At 42.1% G+C, this 18623-nt stretch overlaps 1 protein-coding gene, 1 long non-coding RNA gene and 1 pseudogene across 2 annotated transcripts in view; 2 read left to right on the forward strand and 1 right to left on the reverse strand.

The window, feature by feature from the left end:
- The window catches only part of FGF2 (fibroblast growth factor 2), a 90949-nt gene that overhangs the window by 32593 nt on the left and 39733 nt on the right, over positions 1 to 18623 (forward strand). The window lies entirely within an intron of this gene.
- On the forward strand, positions 10110 to 10640 carry LOC132494583 (succinate dehydrogenase cytochrome b560 subunit, mitochondrial-like; annotated as a pseudogene).
- On the reverse strand, positions 13373 to 14851 carry LOC132494599 (uncharacterized). The gene is made up of 2 exons (XR_009533152.1): positions 14720 to 14851; positions 13373 to 13841 (listed from the first exon to the last, which is right to left on the reverse strand). It is a non-coding gene; the product is annotated as an uncharacterized LOC132494599 (long non-coding RNA).

Consider the following 18623-nt stretch of genomic DNA (forward strand, 5'->3'; position numbering starts at 1 on the left):
GACGCCTGGATGCCTGTGTTTCCAGCTTCTCAGTGTTGCTGAAGATCACCTGTGCTTCTCACTTGGGTTCTCTCTTGAATTGCTTTCGCACTTTTCTTAAAATCCTGGAATAACCTGTGTTTGACACGAGAGTCTTGCTAAAAGCAAGATAAAAACAAGGACGAGCCTGTGCTGCCCGCCGCGTGCGCGGTGCACACCCACCACCTTCCCTTCGGTGTCCTGGATGTTTTTACAGGCCTCTTCCAAATGCCCATGGGAATGGGTAACGTTAAGTGTATGCGCTAAAGTAGTGAACCACGTGAAAACATTCAGAAGAGAGAACATTTTATCCCAAGCAGCACGTACAACATGTGGTGGAGTATAGTAAGGGCAAAGTATGCTGCTTGTGTGCATTTTAACATCAAATTTATTCCAGATGCTCTTATTTTGGAAAAAATGAAGGTAGTGAGAAGTGCTGGATCGACCCTTGGGCCTCTCCCAGGAGGGCTTCTCCCAGGAGGTGACTGCCTGCTTGCCTCACTTCTCGGCTTCCAGGCTCCAGAGGACACTGAGCCTTGAAAAGACTCGGGGACCCGTCCACTCCCATGTGGAGAAGGGATGGGATCCCGGTCTGTGTGACTCCCGTGCCCTGTACCATGGCACATATTCCATGCAACCCCTCATCGTTAAAAACATGAACTTGCGAAATTCAAAGGGAGGCTTCAGACCTTTTATTTCACAGATTTTTAAGATATTCGGGGGGGGGGCGTTTTTTGTTGTTGTTGTTGTTTGTTTTTTAAAGGAAGTTTGTATAGTGTAGTAATGATCTGGCTAGATTCTGTGAGTGGATTATTCTCTGTTCATGATTTACGCACTTTGAGAAAATGCTGGCACCTTAAGGTAGGAACCATGACTTCTCCATATAAATAAACATCATAAAAGATTTGTATCTTTTACTCTGGGAATTCTCACTAAATATCAGCTGCTGATGAGAACATTCTGTGTGGACCATCCCGTGGAATAACTCCTCCTGGACCACATGATGTATAAAAGCACGGTCGAGGTTTATAGTTCTCTTGGTGCAGTTAACACATACGTTTAGACACTTGGTCAGTCTTTTAATGAAGATGATTATATGTAACAAAATTATATTTGGAAAATATTTTGGAATCTTAAAAGCTGGCTATTAGCATTTTTAAGGGTAATCTATAAAAAGGTGAATCATTTCTCAGGATAATTAGTTTAAAGCTCTCATTATGAATCCTGTTTTCTTTAAAAAGCACCTGAGATTTTTACCATGTACTGTGTGATATAAAATCCTCAGGTATGCTGTGCATTGTTTGTTCATTCTTTCTTTTGTGGCCAACACCCTAGAATCCTGTACGCTCTTCTACTTCATCTCCTTTTCTCTGTTTAACTCTGGATTCTGCACCTGGTATTCTACTTAAATCATTCTGGGCCCCAGCAGTCTTCCAGTTCAATCACATGGACTTATCCAATTTGTCACCCTACTTCTGACACTTGACACCATTGTCTGCCTCTGTCTTGCCGAGAATTCCTTGGCTTCTGTTACACCACATCAACCTGGTTTCCTCTCACCCATCCGACTGTCTTCTCCTCTGGTTTCTCCTTCTTTTGGTCTTTTGCTATAATATTCCCCAAGGCTCTGTTTTGGCCCTCTCCCCGTCTTTCTGTGTACTCATGGTCCTTCAGCAGATCAATTATAGTCTTTGTCTCTGATTTCCCATCTCTGTGTTAGTACCGTGTTTCTCACTGCCCGACAGACAGATGCACTGCCGCAGCCTCAACTCAGCCCACGTAAAACAGACCATAACACAGTTTTCTCCAACTAGCACCCTTCCTACCGAATTTGTTTGTAGTGAAATTATCCTTCTAGTCTCCAAAGCTAGAAGCCTTGCAGTCTTCCCTACCTCAGTGACTTTTCTTTGCCTTGTCTCTTGGTTTCCCCTGTCTTTTATTTACCTACAACCATACCCTCCCCGACTTTCCCTCTCAAATATGACCTACCTGCTCAGTCTTATTTCCCACTCTCTGCCATCCGCACTCCCCTGATGCTGCCAGTGCTCTGTGCTTTCATTGTAGTCTCTAATCTGACAGACCCATCACTATTACAATGATGGGCTTTTCCACTTGTGATGCTTGTTTTTGGAAAATCCTTCTTTTCCTTATCAATTCTTCTCTCACACCCTCCTCCCACTCCCACCTTTCTCTGGAAAGATCTTTTATGAGTCAGCTCAGTAGTCTTCTCCTTTGTGAAACTTTCCCCTGCCTTCCCAGGGAGAATTAATTGTTTCTATCTCTGCATTTCCCATAGTACTTGGTACATATTCTTCTACGGACTTCATGATTTTTGTTGTAATTGTTTATGTGTTTGTCTCCTGCACTGGGGCTGTGAGCTCTGTCCTCTCTGTGTCCCCTCAAAGAATGTGTGTTAAGTTCAACATGTACCCAACAAATTAGCCAAGTCTTCTAACTTCCTTTCTGATCGTCTTCTCACATCCTTCTTCTCTTAGCCTTTAATTGGCCGTTAATCCTCTTACCTTACCCCAGTCCTAGGCATGCGTCAGGCCCCATTTCTTTCATACCGCCCTGTACCTGTCTTTGCTCTCCTGCACGCTATCTAAAAATTCTCTCTAATAGCTTGATATGTTCTAACTTAACGTCCCTCAGTTTTACTGGAAAGTTCTAGTTGGCAAGGATTTTTAAAAATTCAAATGACATTACCTAGCAGTCCTTTACTCTATTCTATTCTGAGGTCTGAGACTGCATTTACTCACCCCAGGATCCCCTTGACTCCACTGCTCAGTGAATGACCAGGCTGAGGCCCATTGAAGAGGTTCAGTCTGTATTGTTGAATGAACTAGAACTTTAAATAAACAAGCATATGTACTTCAGCATGAGGCGTGTAAAATGGATAAACTGAATGTAGCATCACTGTAGTTCCTTCTGCAGCAACACCTTTCACGTTATTTGAAGGAAGCAATAAAGGTAAAACACAATCATTTGTTAGGATTAATTTTTATTGTGGAAGATTTTCTTTTCAGCTATTGAATAACATAACATTTCTAGCCAATTCCAGAACTAGTTATAACCCTCTAATTAAAAAAATACAGATCTGAGAATTCATACTTGAATCATATACTTTAATCCTTAAATCTCTCTCTCTCAGGTCTAAAACCTGTGAATCATTTTATAAATTAGGATTAAGAACTGTCTGGTACCATTGTTAGTATCTGCTTTGGCTGTGAGGAAATGACACAAATAGTTTCATCCTAATATTCATTCAGATTTATGAGCCAGCATTCATCACAACAATCATAAAACTCTTAGAAGGATAGAAACAGTATGACAAAGTGAGTCATAGTCTTTGTGATGTGATGTCTGCAAGGGTGGGTGGGAGAGATTGCTGAATGACCAGTCTCCTTCTACTGCTTTCTGAGCTGAATCATTTTATAAAGAGAAAACAATTCATAGGTTTACAGATCGTCATAACATAAATAGGAAATGGAAGAGAGTAACAGAGTCAAATAATACCTCCTTTTAAAAAGTTACTTTTTGAAATATAACACTTGATGAACAGTGTTTGTTTTGAATTAGAAATGAAATTATTTACTGCCTAATAACATATATTTTAATTTAACACCTGCTATATGTCTTCTTTATATATCTTCATTTTTTCTATTAATTATGTTTCTTCTCCCATCTTTTTATTAAAAAAATTTTTTTTATTCTCTCATGTCATTTGACCTTTCCCTTCTTAGCTATTTCTACCTTTGGCTTATTTGACAAGTGTGTGTGCGTGTTTATGTAGGGGCAGATGTCATTATTCACTGGTTGGATGACTACTTGAATTGGATGGGGACTCGAGAAGAAGGTCCCTTTCATCTTGGAAATTCTGATTCTGGGATGGTATAATCTTGGATTTTGCATGGTTGGTCCTCTTTTGTTACTTTTTATCTTACTAGAATCAGAAATTTGGAGAGCCTCTCTCTGAGTCAAATTTAATCTTTAATCTTTAAATGTAAGATTGATTAATCTTATCTCCTTATCTTCTTTGAGGCAAAACATTTGTCAAAACAATTATGTGAAAAGAGAAATTCTATTTTGAGTGTGTTTCTTAGTTTTAGAAGTAGTTCTTATATACTTATATTTATACATTACTCTAAATGCAGCAGTTTAGTAATGGGAATATAATGCAAGTAAAATTGGGAAGCCAATCTTGCTGTCTGGTTTAGTAGAGCACAGTAGTATATGAAGAAGGCATATACAACAAGTGTTAGATTAAAAAATAATGAATTACAGCAACACCTTCAGCTGTGACCAGGTGGGGAAAGTGAGACACAGACTGTTTTGGAGGGGGGGTATTAAAGCATGAGGGGTTGATGGGATCTGTCCAGCCTTAGCCAGACACCTAGGGAGATTACCATAATGACTAGGCAAAGTCCCTGTGCCTTCATAGGGGAAGGGTCAGTTGTTTGACCTTCACCTCTGTATTCCTTGGACCTTGTTACTTTCTGAGTGTTTTTTCAATGAATGAATGAAATTCTTGAGGACATGCTCTATGTCAGCTTTATGAACAATATGTTTAATCTTATTACAATCTTCTGAAACAAGTATCATTTTCATTTTACAGATAAGGTTAGGGTTTTTGCTGTTGGCTTTTCAAAACATGATCTCTTTGCGACAAGAAGTAATTAATTGTGCCTTCCATACTTCTTAGTGTTTAGAATACAGTTCATGGCCAGAATTCCGGATGGATGGTGTAGCAGAAATTTGAACAGAATTAATGATTTTAAAAAATTATTTAAACTCTTCCCAGAGCCTTTACCGTGTCTAGCAAAGTTAGCCTCTGTCATCTTTTCTCCCACCCCTTGCTTTATTGCGTTCTTTTTTGTTTAGAAAGTATTTCTGTCATGATTTATTATGAAACAGCTCTTTAATATTTAGGGGTTGTTTTCTGAAGCACTCAAAGATTTTGAAATGGCTTATTTAATTTAAAAAGTAAAATAGAAAGAGTAGGAAGTAATTAAGGATAAATACTGTATAAGAATGGAATGAAACTCAAAGATGGGGTCTGGACGATTAAGATGCAGAATAAGCTAAAGCATGCAGAAAATGCAAAGAGAATAACTAAAAGGATGTTTAAAAATTACAGTTAGGCCCTTTCAAGGAAATTCAAGCTAGGCTCACTCTTTAAGGACATGTGGTGTAAGATTAAAAAAGCAACCAAGGGCTTCCCTGGTGGCGCAGCGGTTGAGAGTCCGCCTACCGATGCAGGGGACACGGGTTCGTGCCCCGGTCCGGGAAGATCCCATATGCCGCGGAGCGGCTGGGCCCGTGAGCCATGTCCGCTGAGCCTGCGCGTGTGGAGCCTGTGCTCCGCGGCGGGAGAGGCCACAACAGTGAGAAGCCCGAGTACCGCAAAAAAAAAAAAAAAGCAACCAAAAGAAAAAAAGCACATGTACTTGGACCTATTTTATTTTAATCTTCTTCACCAAGTGAGATTTTCAATCAACCAATAACTGTTTGGATGTCTAGTATGTGAGGAAGTAAAGACCAAGATAAGACAAAAAGATACAAAGAAAGTGCTTAGCCAGACACATCTAGAAATGTGTCTAAAATGAAAAATGAAACTCCTCTTTCCTTGGAATCACTTGCCTCCCTTTTTTGACTCCCCTGTATTTTAAAATATAAAATATATTAAAAAAATTTCTTGTCAACCTTACCCATCTCTTGGAGTAAATTTCTCCTCTTCATTTGCCTCAATCCTCACACCCCTCTCTCAGGCCCTGTGCGTTTCGGTTCTGCAGTGTCTTTTACACTCACGCTGGCCTCTGCATTGTTGCCACAGCTGCTCTAGTTCTGTCCCTGACTGTTGCCAATGGCTTCTAGCTTTTCCCATCTGTGTAAGTCTGCTAGGGCTGCCATAACAAAATACCATGGACTGAGTGGCTCAAACAACAGAAATTAATTTTCCCGTAGTTCTGAAGCCTAGAAGTCCAAGATTAAAGTGTCTGCAGGTTTGGTCTTTCTGAGGCTTCTTCTTGGCTCACAGACAGCTGCCTTCTTGCTGCCCTTTCACGTGGTCATCTCTCTTTGCACACATACAAACCTCCTCTTCTTGGTTCAGATTTGGTTAGGGCCCACCCTAATCGACTCATTTTAATTTAATCACCTCTTCAGAGGCCCTATCTCCAAATAGTCATTTTCTGAGTTACGGAGGCCTAGGGCTTCAACATATAAGTTTGGGGCAGCGAGGCAGTAGGAGATACAATTCAGCCCATAACACATCTAATCAACTGGATATTGTTCTGCGGCAGAGTAATCTTTCCAGAGAGCAGCTCTGATCTTGTTATTCCTCTCCTCAGAAAAACATGGACTCGAAACAGTCCAGTCCCCTGGTACACACATCACTTACAGATGTGGGCACTGTTAAAAGTCTGTGAGAATGATAGAGAATAGGAAAGTTACCAGCAGATGAGTGGTTGCCTTATATATCAAAAAGTGGGATAAAGCTATTTTCCGGAAACTCTATATAGGTAGTAAGCTTGATGTAGTTCCTTGAAAAAAAAAAAAAATTCCAAGAGTCTTGAGAATACTGAGAAAAGAAAATAACACAGAAAGTAGTAAATAGGGTAATATATAATGGGAGAGTAGTAACATACATAGGCTTGATATGTTCATTTCAGTGGAATATCAGACCAAACTTCTCATAATAACCTTCTACAAAAGAAATACATTTTCTTTGGGAGAGAGTTTAGAGTTTTTCATGTTTGGGTTTCTAAGGCCAGGCTAAGGACTGTATCACTTTTAATGAACTGGAAGTATGCTCTCCCTCTAAAAGGTAAAAAATTGAAGATAAATTGGTGATATGAATTTATTATCATAATCTAAAAGTATACCTAATAGACAGCTGACTCTGTTTTCTAACTACCACCCAAAAGTGAAGCTTTAGATTCTTATTCTAATTCAGGGTTATAATTTTTGCTAGACCTTCCACCCAACTTTTAACGGCAGTGTAGCTCACATCCCCATACAGCAGGAGAATTCATTTAGTGATTTACACGTATGTTTTGCAGCTCAACTAATTTTTCTTGGAACGCATTGCAGGAAGTTACATTACTCAAAAAGTAGACAGTCTTTGAGTGTTTTAATGAGATTAGGGGGAAAAAAAAACAGTTGGGATATCTATTTGGTTATACCTATGTTGAATATTTTCCAGACTTAAATTATTTTTGGCCGTGCTTAATGATGTAGGACTGTGGAGCTTTTGTGTTGTAGAATTCTGGAGACTCTTGGCCTTGCCCATGGTATCACCTCCAGAAGTGATTGGGTGTTCCTTGTAGGCACCTCTGTTTTTCTAGAAGGAGCCTAATGCTCACCATGGCTGACAGTTAAAGCACATGGTTCTTTACAATTCAGCCCATAGGCCAGAGAGCAGCACTTTTTTAAGGTCCCGCTGTGGGAAATAATATCTATGGAGGCCTGACTCAAGGATCTATAGTACATCTTTCCTCTGGGTTGTGGATTTTAACTTGGGTGGTCCATGGACAAGCTTCAGGTTTCCATAATCTCCTGAAAATAGATGCAAAATATTATGTCAGGGTGTTGTTTCTAAGGAGAAGATACATAGCATTTTATCAGGTTCTTCAAAAGTTGTCCATGGTCCAAAATATGTTAAGGATACTACCACTAATAACTAAGGTATATCTTCTAATTAACCTGACCATCAGCGAGGGAGCCAATTTGAATGTGTTGGTGTGAGACTGCGGTTTATGGTAAACGATTTTCAAGAGTAACATCTCTCTGAAACTGGTGTCTGTGTTAATTCTAAGAAATGTGTAAAGCTGCTGTTTATCTCATTACATAGTGTCCCCTCTGAGGACTCCTGAGAGAAATTTCTCTGTGGTAACCATGTCAGGACTAGTTATGCTTCTCCTTAGTGACCAGTTTGTTCTAACCTTATGGAATTCTGGGAGACTTGTTATGGCTACTGGCTTCTAGAAAGCTGAATATGTGGTGTGCTTCTAGCAAGTATAGTAATCTCAGTCCTGGCTTCACCAATTTTTAACTCTTATTTTCTACTTACCTTATTAAAAAGCCATTTTTAAAGTTTTTGTTTGTTTGTTTTTGGTCTTGTTATATTGTCAATATCTTTGTAACTCATCTTAAGTATTAAGTTGTACCCCAATAAAAATAAAATATTTTTTGATTTGCCATTTTAATCACAAAATTTCTACTATATTGTCATATATAGCATTGGGTGCTGGGGATTAAAAGTCAGATAATGTAGGCACCTACCACCTGAAACTAACACAATATTTTAAGTCAATTAAAATCAAATTAAAAATATTTTAATTCAATTAAAAAATGTAGGCCTCTGCCCCTTAAGGTGTATATTGTCCGACAGGACAAGAAAGCGATGTAAGTCAGAAAAAAAAAAAAAAAGAGATGTAAGTCAGTAAGGACACTGAAATGTTACGGCTGCTTTGCTTGTGTTGTGTCCTGGGGGAAGAGTGAGATCGTACTAAGGAGGACAGTGATTCTATGGGGAAGTCAGAAAGGGCTTCAAATGGGAGGGACTGCTGGCCTGGGTGTTGGGAGGCAACTAGATGTTTGGCTGACAGCTGACTCTGTTATCTGATTGCCACCAAAAAGTGATGCTTTAGGTCCTTATTCTAAACAGAGTTAACAGTTTTTGCTAGATCCTCTATACCACTTTTAACAGCAGTATAGCTAACATTCCCATACGGCAGCAGAATTCATTTGGTTATTTATATATGTTTTGCAACTCAACTAATTTTTCTTGGAAGGCACATAAGGGCATGAAGGCCAAGGAAGCAGCTCCAGGTTTGGTATGCTTTGGGAACTGCAAACATTTTGACATGGCTAGAGTGTAGGGTTATAGTAAGAGGTAAGGCCAGCCACGTAGGAAGGGCCAGGATTCTTTTTTTTTTTTTAAATTGAAGTATAGTTGATTTACAAAGGTGTGTGTGTTTCTGGTGTACAGCAAATGATTCAGTTGTACATACACATATATCTATTTCTTTTTGGATTCTTTTCCCTTATAGGTTATTACAAAATATTGGGTATCATTCCCTGTGCTGTATATCTTTGTTGTTTATCCACTCTTTTTTTTTTGCTGTATGCGGGCTTCTCAGTGTTGTGGCCTCTCCCGCCGTGGAGCACAGGCTCTGGACGCGCAGGCCCAGCGGCTATGGCCCACGGGCCCAGCTGCTCCACGGCACGCGGGATCCCCCCGGACCAGGGCACAAACCCGCGTCCCCCGCATCGGCAGGCGGACTCCCAACCACTGCGCCACCAGGGAAGCCCTATCCACTTTTTACGTAAGAGTTTGCATCTGTTAGTCCCAAACTCTCAGTCCAACCTTCCCTCTCTCCCCCTCCCCCTTGACAACCACAAGTCTGATCTTTATGTCTGTGAGTCTGTTTTTGTTTCATAGATAAGTTCATTTGTGTCATATTTTAGATTCCACATATGAATGATATCATATGGTATTTGTCTTTCTGACTTTGCTTAGTATGATGATCTCTGGCTCCATTCATGCAGCTGCAAATGGCATTATTTCATTTTTTATGGCTGAGTAGTATTCCATTTTATATGTATACCACATCTTCTTTATCCATTCATCTGTTGATGGACATTTAGGTTGTTTCCATGTCTTGGCTATTGTAAATAGTGCTGCTATGAACACAAGGGTGCATGTATCTTTTCGAATTATAGTTTTGTCCTGATATATGGAAGGGCCTGGATTGTGATGGGCTTTGTAAGCCATGCTAACAATTTGGTCTTTATCCTCAAGGCAGTGGGGAGTCAGTGAAAGAGTTTAGTCATCAGAATAAGAATATCAGGTTTGGGCTTTTGTAAAATCACTCAGGCAGGTGTGTGGGATGGATTGAAGGGTATAAGGCTGGGAGTAGGGGGGAGAGTTAGGAAATTTATTGTGGTAGTCCAGTTGAGAAACGTAGATCTCTTACATCATTGCCTGGCACATCATAAGTGAGGTACATACATTAGAAGAGAAGGGTCTCCATTTTGTCAAGAGAAAAAAGGAAATTATTGTACTTCTGTCCAGGCCAGAACCCAAGATGGCTGTGCCCTTGTTGAGACATATTGGCCGTCATTGCCTCTGTGCCAACCTTGGTCCTCAGCTCTGTATCAGAAATGCTGTTCCTTTGGAAACCACAGCCAAAGAAGAGATGGAGAGGTTCTGGAATAACAACAGTGGTTCAGAGCACCCTTTGTCTCCCCATATTGCTCTCTGTAGCTAGTCTCTTCCCATGGTGATGTCCATTTGCCACCACGGCACTGGTATTGCCTTGAGTGCAGGGGTCTCTCTTTTTGCTTGTCGGCCCTTTTGATCCCTGGGAGCTTTGAGTCTCATTTGGAACTTGTGAAGTCCCTGTATTTGGGGCCAGTACTGATCCACACAGCCAAATTTGCACTCATCTTCCTTCTCATGTGTCACACCTGGAATGGGATCTGACTCCTGATGTGGGATCAAGAAAGGGCCTGACAGTTCCCCAGCTATACCAGTCTGGAGTGCTTGTCTTGGTTCTTACCGTGTTGTCCTCTGTAGGGCTGGCAGCCCTGTGAAGAGCCGAAGTTCCCAGCATCTTCTTCCTCAAATTATTACATTGACCTGTCTTCCTGCTTGTCACTCTTATCTTCAGCCAGGGCAAAGTTCTCCTGATTTGTTTAGACCCCTTTGTGCTTGCAGGTCCCCTTGGAGCTCAGCAGTAGAGGACCTTTTAGAACCATAGTAGTGGAAAAGGGTCCAGTTTTCCCCTTATTTATTTCTGAAGGTAGAATGACTGCAATAACTCCCTTTTCCTGACGGTAGCTTGTAGCCTACTCTGGGCCTGGGAGCGCTCAGTCTTTCTTCATATTAGGCCTTGCTTAGTGCTGAGGGTCAGCTTTCGGCTCCTTCTTCCTGAGACAGTGGAAACAATGCCAGCTCTGTGGCCTCTGCCCTGGGGACTGGGAGTGGGGCTTTGGGTCCCACTGCCTGTGGGTTGCTGGCTTAAAGGACAATTCTGTTCATTGGTCAGAGCCCAGGGTCTTTAGCACCAACACAGTGTGACTGAAAGAAGAGAGGGGTGGTGGAGGGGAATTAGCCTGTCCCGGCTAGAGGCAGTAAAGAGAGTGAGTTGGCTCTTGGAGCAGGTGCTTTGGGGAGAAGATATACAGCTTTTGATGCAAGAGGAAGATCCAGAAAATTATCATTGAACCTATTAACGGTTATTTCTTTTCCTTGCATTTACAGAAAAACCAAGCCTCTTATTGTCATGTTTTCTAAACCAAATTTATGTGACAGCTTTTTCTGAAACTGAATTAAAAAGATCATTTTGTCTTTGGAAACAAAAAGGAAATTATTGGAATAACACAAAAAAATTACGCCATTTATAAAAATGCACACACACAAAAGAACTATATACTTATGGAGTAAATAGGTAGGCTAAGAGCTGAAAAGGATGTATACCAAACTGCTAACTCGTGCTTATAACTTTGGAGAGGGGGCTAGGATTGAGAGAGAAGAAATGAAGGGGAATCTTTACTTCTTTATCTATGTATATGGAAAATTTTAACAATTACATATCCACATATTATTATTATTATTATTATTTTTTTTTTTGCGGTACGCGGGCCTCTCACTGTTGTGGCCTCTCCCGCTGCGGAGCACAGGCTCTGGACGCGCAGGCTCAGCGGCCATGGCTCACAGGCCCAGCCACTCCGCGGCATGTGGGATCTTCCTGGACCGGGGCACGAACCTGTGTCCCCTGCATCGGCAGGCGGACTCTCAACCACTGCGCCACCAGGGAAGCCCTCCACATATTATTTATATAAAGATTTCTGAGAAGGATGAATGGGAGTGAGGGAGCAGAGACAGATGGTGGGTACTATTCTCTGGGGTGTGTGAATATGAAGGGACAGAGAGAGATGAGATGATAACCAAGAGGCTTCTGTCTTGGGAGGGTGGAGCCATGGGTGGGGTCTTTGGCCATCGGTCACACAGATGGACGCAGCACTCTAGCTGACTGATTGTTGGTGAGCAGTGCCCAGGCCTATGCCTGCCCCCTAGGAGGAACCCACTTCTTACTCCTTCATCCATTCTTTGGCTTATTTCCTCTTAAGCCCCACTCAGTTGCATGGCCTTGGTCGTTATCAGCAAAACTGCTTTACTTTGCTTTGGGAAATGGTGCTTAATTAGTACTAATTATTTCTAATTCACTGTACATTCTAAGTCAAAGCATACCAAAAATTTAAATCTAAAAGTATTCTGCATAATTTCGTTTACTTTTTTAAGGTGAATCATAACCGTGTTCTTTTGGAAAGTCCTATACTGGTGCAACAGTGGGCTGGAAGAGACATTAAGGGACTGGATCAGATCACAGAGGGATGGAGTAAGTTTAATGGAAGCAAGGAGACTCTGGGAAGGGAGGAGACCAGCACGGGTGCAGTTTGGACTGACCCTGTGGACGGGGTTTGACATCCGAGCAGCAGTGCTCACTGAAGGTCAGCCTGACTTTGGAATCTCATCACAGAGGCTAGCCCTGCTGGTGAAGATGCTGCCTAGGGCAACAGCTAAACAGCTGCTATCTCCTGACGACCTAGCAATTCAATCTGTAGGAGGACTGAATTAGTCAGGTTCTCCAGAGAAACAGAACCATTAGGAGATGCAGATGAGATAGAGAGAGTAGGAGAGGGAGTGGAAGCTGGAAACCTGTTAGGCTGGAGACCCAGAGGAGAGCCAGTGTTGTAGTTCAAGTTCAGAAGGCCGTCTGCTGGCAGAATTCCTTCTTGCTCAGGGAAGGTCAGTCTTTTGTTCTACTAGGCCTTCAAGTGATTGGATGAGGCCACCCACATTATGGGGGACAGTCCACTTTATTCAAAGTCCACCACTTCAAATATAAACCTCATCTAAAAACACCCCTCACAGAAGCATCCAGAATAATGTTTGACCAAATATCTGGGCACCATGGCCCAGCCAAGTTGACACATGACATTAACCATCGCAGGGCCCTTGTTGGCATAAATCCTAGATTGGCCTAAGTGTTCAACCCTGACTTGGATAGGACCCCCTTATTCACAGCGATATCCCAAGGACGTGGGGCGGAGGGTTCCTGAGAGAGGCACGAGACTGGCCTCCTATTCATGCTGAGATCATTTTGCTTTGGTCCCCACTGAGACCCCAAGGAGGCTCCACCTTCCATGACGGGTGCTTGCCAGGGAACATGGAGGCTAGCTTCTTTCTCCTCCCCCCCTTCTCCCTCCTCTCCTCCCTTTTCCTCTTCTAAATTGAGATATAATTGACATACAGCATTGTACTAGTTTTAGTTATACAACATAATGATTTTTAAAAATTATTTATTTATTTATTTGTTTATTTTTGGCTGTGTTGGGTCTTCGCTGCTGCACGCGGGCCTCTCTCTAGTTGCGGCGAGCGGGGGCTACTCTTTGTTGTGGTGCGCGGGCTTCTCATTGCAGTGGCTTCTCTCATTGTGAAGCATGGGCTCTAGGCGCGCGGGCTTCAGTAGTTGTGGCACGCGGGCTCAGTAGTTGTGATTCATGGGCTCTAGAGCACAGGCTCAGTAGTTGTGGCACACAAGCTTAGTTGCTCCGCAGCATGTGGGATCTTCCCGGGCCGGGGATCGAACCCGTGTCCCCTACATTGGCAGGTGGATTCTCAACCACTGTGCCACCGGGGAAGCCGTTTTTTTTCCTGAGGAACCTCTGTACTGTTTTTCATTAACTTTTTTCTTCTGGTTCTCTTTTCCTTCCCCCAACATACGTGAGTTAGTTTTGCTTCCTTAGGATTTCTGAAAACAACATAATGATTTGATATATGTATATATTATGAACTGATCACCACAGTAAGTTTAGTTAACATCTATCATCTCACGTAGATACAGATTTTTTTTTCTTATGATGAGAACTTTTAAGATCTACCCTTCTAGCAACTTTTAATTATACAGCACAGTATTGTTAACTATAGTCACCGTACTATACATTACATCCCCAGGACTTAATTATCTTATAATTTGAAGTTTGTGCATTTAGAACTCCTTTACCCATTTTGTCCACCTTCCCAGCCTCCTGGCTCGGCAGTTGATTAATCAATCTGTTCTCTGTATCGAAGAGTTTTTTTTTTTTTTTTAAGATTCCACATATAAATGATATCATACAGCATACATCTTTGTCTGACTTATTTCACTTAGCATAATGCCCTTAAGATCCATCCAAATGGATCAGGATTTCCTTATTTTTTTATGGCTGAATAATATTCGTGTGTGTGTGTGTGTATGTGTGTGTGTATTTCACATTTTCTTTATCCATTCATCCATCAATGATGGACACAAGTGGTTTCCAAGTCTTGGCTATTGTAAACAATGCTGCAGTGAACATGGGTGCAGATTTTCTTTTTGAGTTAGTGATTTTGTTTTCTTTGTATAAATACCCACAAGTGGAATTGTTGGATCATATGGTAGTTTCATTTTTAATTTTCTGAGGAACCTCTGTACTGTTTTTCATTAACTTTTTTCTTCTGGTTCTCTTTTCCTTCCCCCAACATATGTGAGTTAGTTTTGCTTCCTTAGGATTTCTGAAAACAAGAATAATGATCCTATTCCAGAAGAAGGGATATTATTAAAATCAACAAACACAAAAGGATTCCCAACAAGATCAGAGTAATACTTACATGTGGAGATGTCTGAGGCTGTCGCCTGTGGTCACAGATAGCATCACTGCTGTCCCTGGTCTCTATCAGCTACCATCTTCTCCAAAGGCTGCCTTGCTCGTCCCTCATCACAGAAGTGAACTGGGCCTCAGATGCCTGTTTCTGAGGACCAGACAGCAGAGGGCAGTTGAGGCTGCAGTCTGATTGGGTAGAAGAGGTGTTAGTTTTTTTTTAAAGTCATATTCTAGTCTGTGATTGGAAACGTCTGTTGCTTCTGTCTTACATCATCCTCAAACAAGCATTGATTAGAAGCAGGGTTATCAACATAACTAGAGACACTTCTGTTGTCAGTTGTCTGAGCCTCATGAGAGGTCCAAGGTGACATAGAAGTAAGGGAAGGGGGAGATCAGATGCCTTTCTACTTCACTGGCACTACTGGGAGAGAGCAGGGGATGTAAGGGGCTTTGATTAGGTGCTGGGCCAAGAGCAGGGGAGTTTCTCCATGTACTGCCCGTCTCCCTTACCCGCACCCTGGACTGTTGGGTCTCCTTGACTGGGCCTCTTTGTTTATCTTTATGTCCTCAGGGGCAAGGTGCCTCCCCACTGGGAAGCTAAAAGGTCATGCCAGACAACACCACCAGATACACAGAGATTTCAGTGTGCCGATTTTGTAGCAAAATGGCACAAAATGACAAACCCTCTTTGGTGGCTTAGTTGCTGTTTAAAAAAAGAAAAGAGAGAAAGAAAAGACAAATGTATTCCGCTAAATGATGAGCTTAGCTTGGCCAGCGCAGTGTGAGTGAATATGTTTTAGGTATGGGAACACCGAGGGACCTTAGGTCTGCGATCTTCGGTTTTTCTTTGAAGCAGGAGGCAGTGTTACCTCCGGGAGGGAGGTATGGCTGTGGGCTGGGCCTGTAGAGCCAGCTCTAAGTCTTATGGCTGCCCTAGGGAATGGGAGAGGACAGAGACCGGGATGTGCCCACGGTCGCTGGTGGCTCACTTGAGGCTGGAGACCCACATTCATAATAACACCGGTCTGGATGGTTGTGTCACTTCTGGGGATGTTTCCACTGTGTAGGTTCAACAGCGCAAGTGCAGGAGTGGAGAAGCCAGATGACTATATTGATCCAAAAGTTGGAGCTTAGATTGCAGAAGTACGAGAAAGAAAAAGCAGGAGAACTGAGTTATGCCCTGCAGAGCTCAGAGTGATAAGGAGGGGAAGCCCAAGAGGCTACGGACGGGTAGGTAAGTGAACCTGACTCCACCATTTAAGTCAAAGCAGCTGAAGAACCAGCCGAAGGAAATGAGGTTATACCATGTTGGAGTTTGAGAGGAAGCCGCTCTCTAATGATGGCATGGCCATGAGAGTGGTGAATGCAGGTTGCTAGACTTGATAAGCCAAGGATCTCGGAGGCTCGATTGTTGGTGGATCTTCTGCATGAACAGTGCCGTCTCTCTAGATGATGGCAAGGGATGCGGGGTGCCTAATTCCAAGGTCTTCAGTGAGTGACAGTGACAGTCAGTGGATAGCACTGACAAGGAGGAAGAGAGGGTATGGACCTTGAAGGATGAAAGACTTTAGTGTGGTGGTGGGAAATTTATATTGTAGATGCCGTTGCAGGAAGCCAGAAAACAGCTGCATATGCTAAGAGGGAAGAGGCCCGATTCCAGTGGAAAATGGCTGTTTGGAAGAATTGGCTGGACCCCAGTGTGTTTAGCTCCCAGTGGTGTTGCAATGGCCTGTGATGACCAGCAGCCCTTAGGATTTGAGTGTTGCAAGGGGGAGACGTCTGGATGGGGTAAGGAAAACATCTTTTGGTCAAAGTGATTGTTTCCTATTTTTAAAAACATCGGCGTTGGGACAGGTGATCTGCAAAGCACCTTCCTGGTTTAAAAGTTCTTTCCATGAATCTGAAAAAATGAAAATCAGGAGTTTGATCCCTTGTATTGTCTAGCTGGAAGAATATGCCTAGATTCTGAATAATCTTTTCTTCATGTGAAAATCACCGTTCCCATAGAGATAGAAAGTAAAATACTTTAGAAATTCTTGGGGGGGAAAAGATAATTACACTAAAAGGTATGAGTTGAACAAAGTGAGCTATATTTTGTGTCTGGTCTTGGGACAGTTTACTTGGGAGGGCGACTCCCTTCCATGCCTGAGATAAGAGGTTTCAATTCAGAGCATCTCAAGAAGAATCACTTTCTGTGCCTAAAGGCTTTCCTATTCCTCTAAAAATAATGTTGAGATAATGGTGGATGCCTTTATAGATGTCTGATTTTTTTTCTCTTTTTAGTAAACTCATATATCTTTTGGAGGAAGCAGAAAGGCTAAATTAAATCAGGGGAGCAGACGGGGCAAGGGAGGTAGAAAGTGAAGAGGGAAAGGAAGAAAGAAGAAAAACAAACACACACCCAGGAATATGCAAGAGAAGCTGAAACAGACTTTCATATTCAAAACTCCTGAGTAATTAGTTGTGTGGGCTCTTGGCATTCTCTTCAGAGAGGTATTCCAACTCTGGGAAGGAGAAAGGAGCAAAAGAAAACAAAATGATGACTTTCCATGGCACAGAGAAAGGAAATACATTCAATAATTATGATTTTAGGCTCCTTTTTTGGGATCGACGTGTGAGTACTAGAGCCAGGTGCTATTTGCTTTGCTATTTGTGTACTTTTATGGCTTTTTTTTTAACTTTATAAACTATAGCAATTAACTCTGTCTTTTTATTATGAGGAATAAGACGACATAGTATAAGAAGATTTTCTCTGGGGAGATAAATTCCCTTACTTCTTGGTATTTTTCTCCATTCGCCGGTTTTCCCCCTACCCTCTCCATCATCACACAACTCATTGCTTGGAACAAGGCACAATTTCAGCGTTATTTCAACCAGCTATTTCTTGAAGAATGGCAGATGAGGAAACAGTAGAGTGACATGCTTCTCAGGGCAGTTGGGCTCTACAGCCAGCAAGAGAGGAGGGTTAGGACCGCTGACTTACGACCCTGTGTCCTTAGGTGATCTTGGGCAAAGCAATCCACCAACCTGGGGCTCTGCTTCCTTATCTTGAACTGGAAAGTCTGCACTAGATGATTTCCAAGGGCTAAGCGCTAAGGATTTTTGACTCAAATTCTGCTGGAGGGTTTTGACAGTCAGTTTTGGGGAAGGGCTGATAATATCGTCAGAAATAGGCCTGGCCAAAGGAAAAGAGTGTGAGTCCAGAAAAGAGGGCACTTCGTGTCAGGCGTGTCCCTGGAGATGGCCAGTGATGATCTTAAAGCAAAAGACGTATGGGGTCAAGGGTCAACCAGTGACTGTACACGTGGCTGTGGGGGACACCTGCTGTTATCAGAGTTAAGTGCAGAGGGAGAATGACAACAGGAGCTGGCTTTCTAAATAGGGGCTAGATTTGATTCACTCCCTAACTAGACTGTGTTGAACAGCTCTTCTTGAAATCAAAGAAAAATGCAAAACTGTAATCAAGTCGTTGTTCTTTCTGCCCTGGTCCTACCCCCGGCCCCCTCTCCCCTTTATTCTCACTCCTCTGTTAAGGTCATTCTTGTCTTTCACATTTGTTCAGGCAACAGGTAGACCTGGGTTTAGGTCTCAGCTGTGCCTTTCTAGTTGTATGATCTTGGGTGAAGTTACTTCATTTCTTTAAATACCAGTTTCCTCATCTGCCAAGCAGGGATGCTAGCTAATAATAGCCACCGTGTTAATAATGTTGTATTAATATGTCAGATAGTAAGCCCTTAATGAATGTTAGCTGTGACTGCTGTTTACTGTTCCTAAAGCTCCCTTTTATAGACGTATATCTCGTCTGTCCTCCAGTGCTTGAGATATCTATTGGTGTGTAACAAACATCTCAAAATTTAATGGCCTAAAATTACCATTTTATTATTTCTCATGATTCTGTGTATTGACTGTAG

Source organism: Mesoplodon densirostris, chromosome 1, assembly GCF_025265405.1.
Source record: "Mesoplodon densirostris isolate mMesDen1 chromosome 1, mMesDen1 primary haplotype, whole genome shotgun sequence".
Taxonomy (NCBI): Eukaryota; Metazoa; Chordata; class Mammalia; order Artiodactyla; family Ziphiidae; genus Mesoplodon; species Mesoplodon densirostris.